Genomic DNA, 17,498 nt, shown 5'->3' with positions numbered 1-17,498 from the left:
GTAAAAGAAGGTTGTACTTCTGTTACTCTCTCAGATGAAAGAAAAAATCGAAATAAAAAAAATCAAGGAGTGCACAAGGATGAGGACCATCAGGCTACGGTTTTCTCTAGCTTTGCTGAAGCCCTGGAGCATCATCTTCCCAACAAAATCTCTGGGAAGGTGTCACTGCTTATGGTTTTATGTAAATAATCTGTGCTATCATATTCTCAATGCCCATGGATTTAGGACTTTATTCCTACTCACTGTAAAACAGTATTTCTTTGTTAATGTAAATAATTTTGCCGGCACCTCCATCCGAAGCCACTGCAAAGTGGGTGCATCACCTTCAAGCTTCATTGGGAGCCTCCACTGCTGATAGTCCTGCTTGCAAATGGGACATTTGTGAGAAGAATCATGCTGCTGCTAGCTGATAGCAAGAGCCCTCCCTCCACCACCAGGAAGACAGGGACGAAAGCCTTGACACCAGGCCACTAATGATGTTGGAGCTTAGCCACAAGGACATCCACTCACAGCAGCTTTGCAACATAGCATGGATAGAGAGACTGAGATGCAGGGAGGGACCTGGCAATCAGAGTTCATTACAGAAACTCAGCAAAATCTATCTATTCAAAAACACTTGCAAGAGTTACATCTCAACAGCCTGACTGCATTTTCCCCCTCTCATAGCCAATCAATCAGCCTGAAAAAATCTCTCCAAATGCATTACTCCTCTCTGAGCATCTTCCAAAAGGAAAAGCTACAGAAAGCAAGCTTGCCTTTAAGGGTGATCAAAATATTCCAAAGTCCTGATGCTTTCTGCCTTCCCCTATGTTTGTCTACTTTTAGATCTCTGTCCTTTAATTTCTCTGACAGGTGGACGGAGTGCCTGGTGAAACATCAGTGGAGCCCAGCAAGTGGGTCAGGTTCAACATGGGACCTCCAGGGACCACTCAGCTTGTGAGAGCTGACTGCAGTTTCTGTATTATTTGCAGCATAGACAGCGTCAGACAGATCACCATTGGGTGCTTTGTTCTGATAGCTCCTTCTGACTCATACAGGCAGATGCAGCAGCAAGGGGATTAATCTTATTCAGCTTCAGACAATGAGTGTAGGAATAGACATCTCAACCAGCTGTCTGTCCTCCACTCATACTTTCTGGAGGGAAACAGACATTATCACAGGGCAGCTCACCTGTTTTAGACAATTGCCTTAAATCAAGATGGCTCAATGGCTTTTGATCCAATAGTTTAAACTGTGCCATGTACTGGAGGATCTCCCTATATCTGGGATGGATGGAGGAAGGTGCTGAGCATTGTCAGGACTCTGAATGTAAAGACAGAATGACAGACATTATCTACCCTGCATTCAGTATCTTGCAGATCACTCCCCTTCACCCAACATCTCTACATAATAAGCTCAATATTTTAGAGTAAAGCTGCAAAGCACATAGATGACCCAAGGCAGACAATGGGATTTTCTCCAAAATCCGGAAAGCCATAAGGCTTCCAAGGGTTCCTTCTGCACATCAAGCCACTGACCAAAGTTTCTTCCATCAGATCTGGGAGTCAAGTCACCCTTTCCCAGCCTTCTTCCCAAATAGCCAAATAAATAACCGAGCTCCTTAAGCCTCACATCAAGGAGTTTTGGTTTTGCAATCTCAAGTCACTTCATGGCTCTCCTTGAAATACTTCTTGGCATTTTCCCATCTCTCTTCAAGTGCAGACACCTGCAACTCTGTCTTCAAAAGGCAGCATCCCTTCCCTGAATATACTTACCCTTCAGAATTAGGGAAATCCTTTCTGTCTCATTGCTCCATCAAGAGCTTGGATTCTGTTACTATGCATGAAGACCTATTAAACTTCTCTGACACTGTGTTGTGAAGATAGCCCCACTTAGGCTTGAGACTGAACCTGAATTCATTTCCAACCACACCACAATATATTTAAATACCACAAGTGCATGATTTTGTGTTTTGTTATTTGTTGGTTTGCATAGTGCTATTTATCAGAGACAGCCCTTAGAGGGTTCATTATATCATTAGTAGTAAACAGTTCAAAGGAATATTCCCAGTCACTGCTGATTAAATTCTTACTGCTGTTACACTGCTCCTTCACATGCTCTTGGCTCATGACAATTAGCACCATCCTGAATACAGAGCAACAGTCAAGACAGACCATTCCCAACGATCAGCTGACTGTGGGCACCGAGTATGGAAAGATGGAAAGTTGATGCTATGTGGATACAGGCTGTCCTGTGACATTTGGCAAAGTGACAGAATCATGGAATAGTTAAGGTTGGAAGAGGACTCTGGAGGTGAAGAAAGCAGCCTCAGGAGTGTCAAACCGACTCATCATACACCCCATGCCTTTGCTTCAAAACTCGTTTCTGCCACATTATTTTTTCTTTTCTCCAACTAGAGCACTGCTTTGGGCTTTCCCCAGTTTCTCTGTTGCAACAAGGTAGGGTACAGGACTGGAATTCAGGGACTCCTACACAGGCAACTAAGCTGCCTCTTACTTTCCTGCTGGCTTCTGTAGCCCCAGCTTTGGTAGCATGCAAACAAAGTATGTGGTCATTAGCATGGTGCTTTTCAATCTGTCTTTGCCTTGCTTCAGGATCACACAGTGCACAACTCCCACTGGGAACACAGATGAGACCATTGTTAGCTGTTCTACAGTGATGAGTTGGTGCTCAGATGTTTGATAAATCAGGGCTGTCACTGGGCATCACTCATTCCTGCAGTTGTGGGATGTCTATAATAATCAAGGTGGATTTACTTTTTGCCACCCATACTGAAATGTGAGTAACAAGTCCAAGTTCATCTTTCTTACAGGACAATTCAAAAGCAAAATAAGATGAAAAGATGACAGAACAGGTCAGTTTTGTTGTCTGCATATTACCAATGCAAATTTTTTCATGGAAACTCAAAAAACCCCAAACCCTGACTGTATGATTCATAAATACTAAAGGCTGAGGGAAACCAGTAAAATGATTTTGTCTGACCTCCTGCCTCATAAAGACCACAGAATTTCATCCAGTGATTTCTGCCTGAAGCCCAATAATTTGTGGTTCTAACGGAACATCTCGACCGGCCTACTGTCCAGCTTTGATGTGAGGATGTCAAATGAGGTGCTGACCACTTCCTGTGCTGTCAAAAACTGGCTCTTCTACAGGTTGTCAGCAGTTCTTCAGCACTGCATAACTTGCCGTAGCCTTCTTGAGGACACATAACTTTTCATGTGTTTTTGCCCTTTCAATCAAAACTCTCAAATCATCATAATGAAGTAAAATAGGGATTCTGAAGCACAAAATACTGAATAAGGACATGCCAAGAGAAAGAAAACAGAGCATCTCAAAATAATCTTTTGTAGCTGTTAAATGGGTGAAATCAACTTTAAAATGCAATTCAAGGTCCACTTGTTTTCCCACTTGAGATAACACAGTGCAGAAGTTATTTTGGTTAGAAACAAAAATTTTCCAAACATACATTTATCTGTCTGTATGACTTGCTAGGAAAACACATTTATTTGGTTATAAAAGCAATTTTTTTTTCTACCACTTGTAAAGCTTGCTACAGTTTCACAACAACAAATATTTCCAAAGCAGAGACCTTGAAGAGCTGGAGCAAAATCCACTTCAGAACCATTTACCTAAGACAGGCTCAGTAAAAACACAGCTTGCTGTTAACTGCACCTTCCAACCTTTTGTTTCCATTTTTTTTGTGGTTGGAAGCACTGATGGAGTAGTGAGGACTTTTCCATTTTTTTAAGGAAACAAATCCAAAATGGCAAGAAGAAGGCTGCAAAGCCAGACCCCTCTCAAGTGAAAAGAATTAGGTTGAATATCAACTTAATACAAGCTCTTCCTTCATTGTGCCTTGCAAGTGCAGCATTTGATGACAGTCCTAGTGATAAAAGTTCCTGCACTCACTGACCTTCAAGATGACTCCCACCCCTGGAACTCCAGTATGTGTTTGAGAGTGGGAAAGGATTTCAGGCACCACACCTCAACTCCTGCTCCTGCAAGTAGCCATTCATCACTAAATAACCATATTCATGTTTAATAAAATCAAGCCAGAAGGTTCATTCCAACAGTGTCTCTTTCATTCCACTTTCAAAGAGATACTTTCTCACCTTTTGCATCTTACCGTCTACCTGCACTTGTGCTGTGGTCAAACATGGGCTGAAAAGCAAAAGCTTGGGGTGGTCGGTGTGGTGCCATTGATAACAGTGCCCAGGGCTTATGCAGGGTGTCTCCAGGGGGCTGAGATCCACACCACATGCTTATAGCCATACTCCTTGTTCAGTTCAGTTAGTGAGGTGATTGCTGCACAAGTGCAAGAGCACCTCTGGCTGTGGCCTTCTCAGCCACCCACAGGCTACTGCTACCCACGTGGCACATAGGAGTATGGCATCACACAGAGCTAAAAAAGCATGACATGATGACTTATGAGTGAGACAATCATTTAACAGTCCAGGTCTACATAAAATATCTAGTGTTTCACCACATGTGAGGCTTCAGTTAAGGCAGACTCCTCAGTGAAGCTGTGGATGCCCCATCCTTGGAAGCATTCAAGGCCAGGTTAGATGGGGCCCTGGTGATGGGGCCTAATCTGGTGGTGGGTGGCAACCCTGCCCACAGCAGCTGGTTGAAGCTGGAAGGATTTGAGGGTCTCTTTGAACTCGAATAATTCTGTGATTCTATGATTTTATCATTCAAGGTTTACGGCACAGTCGTTCTGCTTGTGGGAACTCATTAAATCCATTTAAATCCTGTTTGTATCTAAGTGTACAGGTGCAAGCCAAACTGATGCAGCCTGTCTGAAACCAGAACACCTGAAGCATTTCTGTACTCGGAGATCTGTGGAAATGAAGGCTGCTGTCATGATGCAAAGATGCTGTATGTTCACATACCTGCACTGGCACTAAGTGGATTCACTGAACAGTGGCTTAGCTGAAAAGAAATTCCTTTTGTACGTACAAAAAGTCTGTGGCACCCCATCTGTCCAAGTTTTGGATAACCAACAGTTACAGCTCTGCTTTTAAAGCATCCATCTTGAAGTATATTAACAGGCAAAAGTGCTGCTTCAATCCCAATAACACAGCAGTGTAGACAACAGGGTGAAACTCTGCAGCCAGCGTAACTATAAGCCTCATAGTTTCCACTGATGATACCGTAATGATTTTGTAACTCTCATTTATTTTACACTATTTCAGATGCCAGTTTGTGGCAAATATTTTGCACAAGGAAAAAAAAACCCAAACCCCATCCTTGACAGAAACAGTCCTGGCATGTTTGGAATGTGCAAAACCAGAAAAGAGCCATTTCTGTTCACATTACTCCTCATGAAAACCCTTTTCAAAGATTCAGTTTCAGAACCCCTTCAGGATTGTGTTTCACTTTGAGATGCCACTTATCAGCCAAAGCCCAGGTGGGTTTGTGCATCTGACTGTTGTGCATTTTGCTTTGAACTCCTGGACTGTTACAGGCATGGCTACTGAACTGGCTGAGCCATTTTCCCCTCCTCCTTTGTCCCCAGGTTCTGGGTAGATAAAAGCCACACCAGGCTTGCTGCCCTACCAATGCAATTTGACTGTTAATTTTACACTGAAGAAAAACCAAACAACAAAACTCATCACCACACACAACGATTATCGCCATTACCCACATGAATGCCAGAGCACCCACAAAACCAAACCCAGCTGCAGTATGTATCTCTGGACGTATACAGCAGTAGTTTCTAGTTTTGCAGTTCCCTGTTGCTCTGAAGTGTCCTTTTATCTCTTCATTGTTTCTACAGTTTTTTTCATCCCTGTGACTTGTACTGCTGCTGTGAACGCAGCATGCAGACTCTTGTTCACTGCTGGCAAAAATGCATAGCTAATGACAATGTCTGTGTTGAAAAATAGTGTTTTGTAGTTGAGAATTTGTTCTATCAAAGAGTGTTATTGTGCTCTTTGCATCTGCTGCAGTTTCCATGGAAACAAATAGGAGGCATTATTTTCAGAGCAAACTACGTAGCTAAACTCTTGCCAGCATCTTCTTGTTTTCCATCTCTTTCTTTTCCTGAGCTCCCTGAAGATTTCTGGGCTCATCTTCCCAGACAGAACATCACCATGGACACATGGCAGTGTATGGTGTGAGGTTCAGATCTAGCCCAAACACCAGAAAACAGTCCAGGGCAAACCTGAAACACAAGGATGTCACCTCCAGTTTCCAGCTATTGCTGATTTTTTTTTCGCATAGCTTGACATAGAGCTTTACAGAATGCGAAGAGACAACAAGAACTCTGGTGGGAAAAACATTAAACACAGTAAATAACAGAAATAAAATAGGTATCTTGCAAGGAACTGAAGAAAGAAAAGGTGAACAGCTAAGCAGGAATTCCCCGGTGGTCTGAGTTTATCTGTGCAATTGAGTTCAAGGCTTTTTTTTTTAGTATGACCTTGATGTGCATACAAAGGATCTTTAACCACAAATACCCTGTTTTGGAAGACAAAAATAAAATAAAATAAAATAAAATAAAAAAGGACTTTTGCTGTGAAGGGTGAAATGAATGGTTTTTGACACTATATGGCATGTCAGAAAGCCTCTCTCCTCGATAATGCAACTCACAAAGGCACACCGTAGCTCCTACTTACTCCCCACCCTGGGGTCAGCAGCGCACGGTGCAGCTCCTCTGTAGTGCTTCCATAGTTAGAAAACCTGAAACTGAAAGAAAAACAAGCAGGTGAGTTTATTTGCATTCCAGAATCACAATTAGCACAACACCAAATTAGCTGGTAGGAAGCGGAAGAGTAAAAAGGAAAACCGCCAACTTTAAAATGCAAATCTTCACACTACAATGGCAAGCCACAACCAGGACTCCTATGGGTGACGAAGGCAAGAACACATTTTTCACTATTTTTTCAATGTGGCCATCTCATGAACTTGACAGAGGCTTGTGATGTGTGGTTTCATTCCTATCCCATATATAGTCACATCTTATTTCCTGAATAGAGGACTAACAGAAAAGCAAAAAACCTTCAAAATCATTGTACAGGTCTTTCTGCCTTTCCTTTTTTTTTTTTTTTTTGGTAACTTTGCTGCGCTAAAACCCATCATCTTTGAAATTAGTACAATATAAAAAAATGGATATTAGGCTCTTAGATCTTAGGCTCTTAGATCTTAAAGAATATAGGTAGCTGGTGTCCTCTCAAGCTCTCACATACTATCTGCAGCATAAAATGAAATTTTATGTATTGTGTTTCAGTATGGCATATGTACATATATATACACATACAATTCCTGTATACCAAGAATGGTGCTTCCTCCAATGAACACAGTAAGCAATGTTTGATCATGCTTTGCATTTGTAGCACTCATCTTAGTACTCCAGAACCATCATCAGTCAGAACTCCACAGAAAGATCAGAGGCAAGTAAAAGCTTGCTTTACAGATGAGTAAGTGAGACAATCATAATTCTAAAAATGCACATCTTTGCATTTTTCTGCAGAACTCACTTCACCATTTTATCTGCCAGGGTTAGACCTGTGCCTCTGAAAAAGTCATGTCATTAGAAGCCAGAAAAAAAAAAGACGGACAAATTAGAGTTCAGTTGAGAAGCACCAGGCTGTCTCATGTAGGCAGACTTGCCCAAAGAGGCTGAGTTCATTTATCCAGGAGAAGGGACACCTTTGAGGAATCCAGCAGCAGCTCCCAGAGCTTCTGGGATGGGACTGAGAAGGCAGAGCTAGGCTCTTCACTGTAGTGTCGAGCAGAAAAATGAGAGACAATACACTTGAAAGAAGTTCAGACTGGAAGTTGGGAAAAGTTTTTTTTATGTGGAACTTGCTATGACTTCCCATTTCTGGAGGTTTTCAAGACTGGACTGAAGTCATACGTAATTTGGCCTAATGTCACATCCAACCCTGCTCTGCACTGGTATGGCTAGAAACCTCCTAGATCCCTTTCAGACTTATCCTGCAGTCCTACAATCTGTCTTAGAAATGCTACCAGTGCAGAGACTTTGGAAGAAAGGATGGGGATCATTCAGTACTCAAGTACTAAGATATCATCCAAGCAAAACAGTTGAGAAAAACAACCATAACTCAAGTCCAGGAGGTCCATCAGGAAGACAGACCAGCTCATTTTACAGACTGTTAACCAAAGGGCATGATAATCACTTTCTGTCTGCTCTTTCCTCAGACTTTCTCTGGACATAAGCTATAAGATCTTCAGGATAGATCAGGTTTCTTGAAGGCCCTAAAAGGTACATTGTCAGCATCACAACTTACATTCCTCTCAGGACATAATAAATGCCACTTCTGCCTCCAGTCCCACCATGACCAGCAAACTGTCCATCTCCATTTGAAAGGAACAGTTTGGGAAGCAGTAGTCAAGGAACCTCTGTTGGTGTCCAATCTGTAGCACACAAAAAGCGGTGTTAGAGAGCAGTCACAGCTCCTCCTACTCCCACAAACACACATATTTACAGAATAAACAGGATTTCCTAAGCTCAGTATACAGCATCAGCTGTAAAAAGACTCTCAGTAATTCCTGAGGCTGCAATTTCTAATACACATAATCAAGACGTCTCAAAAACCCTTCCCACTGGTCCACCAGTTGCAATATTCTGGTGCGCAATGAGCCAGCTACACCACCAGCATGACCCTCCCCCATTCTCCAGCTCTTGTGTCGTGAAAGGTGTTGGAGCAATCCTTTGCTTCCAGTCAAAATAATGCACGTGGCTAAGGGACAGGAAATGTCACAACCAAGGAGATGAAAAGGAACCTTACAGACAGGGCTGCTGAGCTCTCACTTAGAGGAATTCATACCAACAATGAAGCAACCATCACATGGAGGGGTAGGCAAGAGAGGAAGGAATGGATGAGGAAAGGTTCATTTGCTTGCCAGAGGTCATCCACGAGGTCTGCAACAAAGTCAAGCTTCCCTTTTTTCCCAGTGTCTTGATGCTCCCTGCCCTCTTCATGCCTTCTGTGTTAGGGGGCAAAGCTGCTCTACTAACACTGCACGTAACCACGCTTCCTTTGAGAGACCAAAGCTGAAGGGATGCCAGTTCCCCACCAGAAGTCATTCATGACCAAATAATACCTTTTAACAATGCAAAACTGCATCTACATTGACACTAATCTGACTTTGAAAATACATTTGCTAACTTGCCTTGTGAGGCGGTCTATTCTCACAAGGCCTTAGATGGCTCTAAGGGTTCCACATATAGGTTTTTATACTTGGAAGTGAGACCAATAAGCATTTTTATACTTATCTGCTCAGAGATTTTTATTTTTAGTACAGAAAAGGGTATCAGATCACTCAGTTTCAACTTCTGTCGAAACTCCTGTGTAACCCAGGCTAGCTAATTTAAAGCAGTTCCTACATATTGAGCCCCCATAGTGACTTGTGCTGGCCTAAATTTCTGCAACTGTACCCATACGGACGTCTGTATAAAACAGCAAGAGAAACCACAGCTTAAGTCAAAATTAGTACCTTGGTACAAAAATAAGATTAAAACCCCTACCTCCTCTTCCTCCTGGAGAAGCGAGGTCTTGGAGCCAGATGTGCCTTTGGAAACAATCTCCCCCTCCTCCTCCCACCCCGTCCTCCTTCGTTGAAGCAATGTCTCTGGGCAATACTTTGCAGCCTTGTTTGATACAGAAGGATGATTTCTGTCTGGGAAACCAGGCAGACTGAGTCGGAGCAGAGCAGACCCTGGGCATGCAATTACCAAAGTAGCAGCAACAATATGTTAATTCACTGGATCCCTCTGAAATGAAGCACAGTGCGAGTCCCTGGAAAAAGTGAAAAGGAGCCTGTTAAGGAAACTCTGTGAAGGCCTTGTGCACAGCAGCCCCTTGGAGTCTCGACAAAGACAGACTTTGCACAGCCATCATTTTTAGAGCATCAGCAGCAGCCAGCATGCCTCCTCTTCCTGCTGCGGTGCATCATACATGGCCAGCAGGAGTGAAGGGAATCACCCCAAGGCCGACAGCTCACTCCTGCTGTGGCCCGTCAGGATGGAGACACATCAGCAAACGACGTCACATGCACCAGAAAAGGAGGGCTACGCATGGTGAGCTGATACATGGTGAGCTGATATGGTGCAGTGGGCATTGCAGTGATGGGTTGATGGCTGGACTAGATGATCTTACTGGTCTTCTCCAACCTTAATGATTTTATGATTCTATGATACATCCTTATTTTAAAGAACTGCAAACATGTGAAGTAGCCCTTGCAAGGAGTGCCTCATCTGTGGCAAGCTCATCCTGCCATGTGCCTTCTCTGCATATCCAGTTTTCTCACACTTCAGCACGCAACAGGGGTGCCTTGTTGCAGGCAACATTCCTTCCCATTTAGGGGGAAAGGGTTTAAGAAAATCTCTTCTGCCTCTGTCTGCTTGATGGACTATCCACTTGCCCACTTACATGCTTCCAGTGCTGCTTTAAGATGACTACAAATCTCCCTGAGGACTAAACAGTTATTTCCATCAACATGGCTCTAAATCTGTGCAGCCTCTTGTACAGAACTGTATTCTATAATCAATAAATTAAATCTGCCAAGTGAAAGAGCTGTATACTGAGGATCTTTCTGCAGGACACTAACCACTGAGCTGGTATATTGTGGTCAGCTGAACATCTGTGCCAACACAATTCTTCAGGGACATAAAAATAGCTTTCATGCACACATGTAAGTGTTACCCCAGGGAGGAGCAGGCAACCTGGTTAGCCACAAGAAGTGTGGCCCACAGGTTGCTCCAAAACCCCTGGGTTTTCTGCAGGGACAGGATCTAACAGTAGAAGACATCTGACATGCATTGGCCTTTTTTGGATATATATATATATATATATATATATATTTTTTTTTTAGTACAAGGCTATGAGAAATCATAGTTTGCTCTTTTTTAAAAACGTACCTATTTTGCATGGATTGACTTGTGGTGTCCAAGGAGAACACAGGGAAAGCAGAGCACCATAGCGAAACACAAAGATACCAGAAATCCTGTCCTTGTCTAGACTTGGTTTCTGGCCTTTCACAGTGCTCCTGCTGGCTGTCCCTGAAGCAGAGCACTTCACTGCCCAGTGATGTGTCTCAGACAAGGCAGTTTCCTGAAAAGCACTCACAACACACAGTTAAAAGCTTAGGTTGAGACAAGCAATAAAACAAGCCTGCTTCTGGTTTCTGAGTGTCTCACGCTGGGCTGAATATTCAACGCTTTCCATGTTTACTCACTCACAGGTTATCTGTGCTGCACAATCAGCAAAACTCCTGCAAAACACTTGCTGGGGCTCCGCTACCAGGAGGTCTGTAATGGAGTTGTTCTAGAGAAAAATAGAACTGTTATCGTACCTACGGCTGTCTCAACACAATTAGTCATACATGATGGAGAGATAGGAGTCCTCTCAAGGCTCTTACCGTCTCATCAGCAGCTGAAGTCAAAATGAAAACATCCTAACCATCAACAACCAACATGAAAGCTGAATCATGAATCCTGAAAGCAGCCTCAAAACTATCAAGAGATGCTTCTTCCCCAGAAGCAGACAGCTGGATTCCTTCTGTCTGTCCTGTGTTTCTTCTTCCCCTATCATTTCCTGACATTGCTCATCTCCTCACTAGAGCAATCCTTCTCTGCTCCAGCTGAAAGGACTGTGGGGTCAGGAGAAGAAACCACGCTCGGGTTAGGTAGAAAAGGCCAAAACTTCAGCATCGGAGAACGATGTCCCAGTTGTCTCTTCTGCATGACCTTGGACAAGTTTTCCAACACTGCCTGACCTCATTTCCCTATTGAAATAGCAAGTTGCTCATTTCACTGAATGACTACCATTAGGATGTGTGTGGTAGCCCTAGTATCACCATCTGAGGGCTAACACTGATAATGTAAAAACCAGAGACTGATGATGTGTCATCTCCTTGTCTAATAACATTAAAATCTTCATTGCAACCTAGACCAAAGTTCCATACAGCACTTTTAAGCCCTAGGACTTACAAAACTCTCTCTGGTCTCATGTAGCTCTGAACGTCTTGACCAACAACCTCTACAATAATTACACCACTGTCAAGCTCAGGAGATCTATGTTCTCTTCCCTACTTGGCAGGCAGTTCCAACTTCACAAGACGATGCATTCAGACTAACAGACAATGAATATGACTGCAAAACAAAAGGAAGGAATTGGGTTCATAACTGGTACGAGAGTCAGAACATGTGGATGCAGTATAGCTGCTGGACTTCTCAGAGGTCACTTGTCCAGGTGGTACAGTCCAGACTTCACCTGGATCTCCACGGCTACCTTCTGTGGGGAGGAATCTGGCACTTGGCAGGAACACACGCAGGAACAGGTGCTATGATGGGGACAGGAGCAGAAACCCAAGGTCTGTCTTTATAATCTTCATTAATCTTCTGTTTTAGAGGCCTTCCAACCAGTTCACAACAACTCCATACAATGCTATAGGCTTGGGTCAGAGTGGCTGGAAGGCTGTGCAGAGGGAAAAGACCTGGGGGTGTTGGTCAGTGCCCAGATGAATGTGAGACAGCAGTGAGTCCATGTGGCCAAAAAGGCTCATGGCATCCTGGCTTGTATCAGACCAGCAGGAGCAGGGAAGCAGTCATCCTTCTGTATTCAGCTCTGGTGAGGCCGCACCTTGAGTACTGCATTCAGTTTTGGGCCTCATTGCAAGAAAGACATCGTGGCCCTGGAACGTGTCCAGAGAAGGGCAGCAAAGCTGTGAGGCGTCTGCAGCACAAGTCTTACGGGGAGAGGCTGAGGGAACTGGAATTGTTCAGTCTGGAGAAGGGGAAGCTCAAGGTAGATCTTGTAGCTCTCTGAAGCTACAAGGAGGTCGGGGTGAGGTGGGGGTTGACCTTTTCTCCCAGATAACTAACAATAGGACAAGAAGTGGCTTCAAGTTCCACCAGGGAAGGTTCAGTTTGGCTATCAGGAAAACATTCTTCTTTGAAAGATTGGTCAGGCACTGGAACAGGCTCCTCAGGGAGGCGACGGACTCATCATCGTTGGAGGTGTTGAAGAACCACAGAGAAGTGGTACTTAGGGATACGGCCTAGTGGGGGAATATTGGTGGTAGATGGACAGTTGGACAAAATGATCTTAGAGATCTTTTTCAGCCTTAATAATTTTATGATTCATTATTTGATTCTACGATTCTAGCATTTCTTTCAAGAGGCAATCTCCAATACCACACCGTAACTCAAACTCAAAACCAGATCTCTCAGCTCTGAGCCCCAACAGTCTTTCTGAGGTGATAATTCCAAGGCAAGACCTTGCTGAAACCACACATCCATGCAATCATCAAAGAGCAGAGGAAAGATATGACTAGAGCAGAACAATTGCTGCAGGTTGCCATGGTAGTGTGCATGGCTGATTTTATCATCCTTATCAGCTGCAACAGCATTTAGGCCTATTATCAAAGAATACCAGCATATTTTTTTTAAAGGTGCAATAGGTGGGAGAAGCAGAAAACCAGCACCAGGCAGAAGTCAGCATCCAGCACACAAAGCCAGAGCTGAGCAAGCTGCCCACGGGCAGACAGCCATTGATCCAGCCCTGAATTTGTGCCAGAGCACAGGGGTGATGCAGGACACCCCAGCAGCTCCCAGCTCTTCCTGATGGATGTACCCAGGTCAGGCAGACAGAACGGAGGCACAGTGCTGGTGAGAGGAACGCGCTTGTCTGTGCTCCCCACAGAGCTGATGAAAGTAGGTCAATGTTTCTGCCTTGCTGAGCCTTTTGGCAGGTCGGTGCCACGCTGCCGCTGCCGCTCACAGCTGATAATTTGTGCTGCACAGCAGACATCTCGTTCAAAAGTTAACGTATTCAATACATCTAATTAAATCAACCTTGGCATTTATTCAAAACCTTTCTCATTGTTTCTTTTTTTTTTTTTTCCCTGTGTCATTTGGTTGTTGTGTGTGCAGGTTTTTTTTATTCCCTACTCTCAGTGGCAAAGAGATACAAGAGAAGAGAGATGAGAGAGGGTTGCTAAGGGGCGAGCTAGCTTTCATCTTTTGGTTGTTTCCCCGCTGCTTTCCTGACATCACGGAGATGCTTTGTCTTCCCCTCGAAAAAGTGACAAGCCCACATGGCATCAGTGCTTACGACCCTTCCTCCCGCCTCTCATCAGACAAAATGACCTTTTTCTGTCTTCTCACGAGCTTTGTAAGCAGAGACACGCTCTCATGAGAGAGCTTTTGGCTCTGCCACTGACATTCACTGCCCTGAACATGTGCCTGGTGGATGTGTCCTCTCTGTCCTCCTGCCCAGCACTGTCCCTTCCTGGGGACAGCTCCTGATCGCAGGATCAACCTGCACTGTATGAATTATTCTCAAGCTGGACTGTACTCCCCAGTTAGGGTCTTGCAAGGTACTGGAGCAATAGGCTCTAAAAGCAAGCAAAGGACATGGCTGGCAAAAGAAGGCACATCAAAGCCCAACCCGCTGCAGCTGGGCTGTGCTGGACACCTCAAGCTGTGATCATGATCTTCCACAACCACTATGAGCAAAGACAGAGGGATCGCTGCCTGGCCTGGGTATCCTCCAGATGCAGTCTTGTGCAGCTCCAGAGCACCTCCGCACACTGGCTCTGCATGATGGATGTGGTCACCAACAGAGTCCTGCCTCATTCACCAGCTCATCCTCAGGTGTAACTGCAGGAGCTTGGATCATCCCAGAAGAATGAACTGCCTTGCATCCTGACTCGTACCAGAAATAGTGCAGCCAGTAGGACCAGGTGATCCATCCTGCTGTACTCAGTACTGGTGGTTGAGTATTGTATTTAGTTTTGGGCCTCTCGCTACGAGAAAGACATTGAGGCCCTGAAGCATGCCCAGAGAAAGGCAATGACACTGTGAAGGGATTGGAGCACAAGTCTTACGGAGAGTGGCTGAGGGAACTGGGATTGTTCAGTCTAGAGTAAGAGGAGGCTCAGGGGATACCTTATTGATCTCCATAACTCCCTGAAAGGAGATTGTGGTGAGGTGGGAGTCAGCCTCTTCTCCCAGGTAACAGTGATAGGAAGAGAGCGGATGGCCTCAAGTTGCACTGGGGAAGGTTCAAGTTGGATACCAGGAAAAACTTCTCTGAAAGAAATTGGTTGGGCATTGGAACAGGCTGCCCAGGATGGTGGTGAAGTCACCATTTCTGGAGATGTACAAGAACCATGGGGATGTGGTACAAAGGGACACGGCTTAATGGGCAATTGTCTTTTCCAAATCCTTTAAGTCTTCTTTGTCCTTCCCAAGCTGGAGAATCAGGACTGGAGAATATTCCAGGTGTTCAAGAGCAAGGCTATGTTTGAAGTATTGTTTCTTCCTTAGTTTGATAGGAAAGACGTCACTAGCAAAGCAGAACAGTACATCTAGATGATGATGCTCAAGACATCTGTTGTCTCTTGGCTACCACCTCCAAGACATCCTTAGCCCCCCATTTCAAATGCAGTTGTTTACCTTTCCCTATCTGTGCTATTTCCTCTCTTTTAACCCAGCATCCCACTGAAACTCTATGAAAGGGTAGGACAAGGGGAAATGGTTTTAAGTTGAGGGAGGGAAGATTTAGGTTGGATGTCAGGGGGAAGTTCTTTACAGAGAGAGTGGTGAGGTGCTGGAACAGGCTGCTCAGAGAGGTTGTGGATGTCCCATCCCTAGAAGTGTTCAAAGCCAGACTGGATGGGGCCCTGGGCAGCCTGGTCTAGTATTAAATGGGGAGGTTGGTGGTCCTGCCTATGGCAGGGGGGTTGGAGATTCATGATCCTTGAGGTCCCTTCTAACCCTGGCCATTCTATGATTGTGTAATTCTGTGAAATCATTCTTAAAGCACTCATAACAGTTCTGGGCTGCTTGGGTTCCTCAAATCCTGTCACGCTGTGTCTCTGCTTTGTTGGCCAGCATTTAAGGAGCACTGGGTACCCAGCAGCAGACACTGCTCGCTGGGCAGAGGAGGGCATTTCACTCAAAACCTCTTGATCACCCCTTTTTCAGCAGTATGAAAGCAGTCTAAAAAGAACTAAGAACTCCTCTGGGATGAAGGACATCAGAAGAGTGTAGGAAATCACTATCTTTCATGTTACACAACTCCCTCTGTGAATGCAGAGAATGCAGAATTTCACTGCAAGCAGACTCCCCCTCCTCTCCTGCTGCTGCTGATGTTCACCAGGCACAGGACCATCTCTCCTTTTTGCTTCTTTCCCTTCTGCACATACACTTCAAACTGTACAACAGTCATGGAATATTCCTGGATCAGAGCAAAGAAATGGGGCTAACAGGTACCAATTTAAGGTAATTAACTTGCCTGCTGTGAGTCTCCCTTGACACCATTGCCAAGGCCTTCCTCACACTCTGGCCCACTCAGAAAAAAAAAAAAGAAAAAAAAAATCTGTGTTTTTCTTTATATTTCCTTACTAACCACTGATCAGATAGCATGAGCCACTTATATGCCATCCATTCTACACCAGCCTGTCCCAGCAGTGCTGGGTGCTGCATGAATATAATTTTGGTGGTCATGTTGGTGACCCCAAGAGCTGAGAGAGGTCAAATAGGCCTGCCTGCACATGCCGCTGAGATTCATACAGAGGTGGCTTGCAAAACTGAATTAAGCAAAGAGTAGTGAGAGAATCTGGTGGTTTTAGCACTAGGGTTGATATGGAGCTACTGTGGCTTTCTCAGAAGTACAAAGTGGCTTGCTAACTAGTATGAAAGTTCATGCAAGGTTATCAGAGATGGGACGTCCAGAGCAGGCAGCTCAGGACCATGTGGCTGCTGAGCATTTCCAAGGAGACCCTATAATCCTCTGGGCATTCTGTGTCAGAGGTCAGCCACTCGCATAGCACAGAAACTTCTCCTCATCTTCAGATGCAACTTCCTGTGTGCTGGATCACTGGACCTTCATTGCTGAAACACAAGGTTCAAACCTCTGTAGAGTAGACCTAGGAGTTGTTTCAGTACACAATGATTTGCACTTCCAGGGTGAGAAAGAAACCAGAAACTAACATCAGCCCCAGGACTCTCCAGACTTCACTGTGGCTGCTTCCAACCCTATGCGTCCTCCTTACCCTTCTAGCCTTCATACAAGGGATGTTAATCATACTATCATAGAATCATAGGATATCTCGAGTTGCAAGGGACCCACAAGGATCACAGAATCATCAAGGTTGGAAAAAGACATATATAATCATCTAATCCAACTGTCCACTTACCACCAATATTGCCCACTAAGCCATACCCCTAAATACTATGTACACCCTTCCCTTAAACACATCCAGGAACAATAAATCCACCACTTCCCTGGGCAGCCTGTTCCAAAGCCTTACCACTCTTCTGGAGAAGAAACTCTTCCTAATATTCAACCTGAACCTCCCCTGGCACAACTGGAAGCCATGTTCTCTCATCCTATTGCTGCTGCTCGGGAGAAGAGGCTGACCTCCACCTCGCCACAACCTCCTTTCAGGGAGTTGCTCCACACAGGTCCACCCAAAATTCCTTCCTTTGGACACCAATAGTATTTTTTTCCATCATATAT

At 44.6% G+C, this 17,498-nt stretch overlaps 1 long non-coding RNA gene across 2 annotated transcripts in view; it reads right to left on the bottom strand.

Annotated features, from left to right (window-relative positions):
* LOC128091571 (uncharacterized) overlaps nucleotides 1–17,498 on the bottom strand; it is a 36,991-nt gene that overhangs the window by 1,554 nt on the left and 17,939 nt on the right. The window contains exons 1-2 of one of the 2 annotated variants that reach the window (XR_008211463.1): nucleotides 8,256–9,489; nucleotides 1,171–6,684 (exon numbers count right to left, since the gene is read on the bottom strand). This is a non-coding gene — a long non-coding RNA (uncharacterized LOC128091571). Of the gene's footprint in view, nucleotides 1–1,170; nucleotides 6,685–8,255; nucleotides 9,490–17,498 lie in introns of those variants that run through there. The other variant, XR_008211464.1, reaches the window with a different exon arrangement.

This window comes from Tympanuchus pallidicinctus, unplaced genomic scaffold (assembly GCF_026119805.1).
Source record: "Tympanuchus pallidicinctus isolate F22 unplaced genomic scaffold, pur_lepc_1.0 scaffold5, whole genome shotgun sequence".
Lineage (NCBI taxonomy): Eukaryota > Metazoa > Chordata > Aves > Galliformes > Phasianidae > Tympanuchus > Tympanuchus pallidicinctus.
Note: the sequence above shows the minus strand (reverse complement) of the source record. Positions and strands in the feature narration are given on the sequence as shown.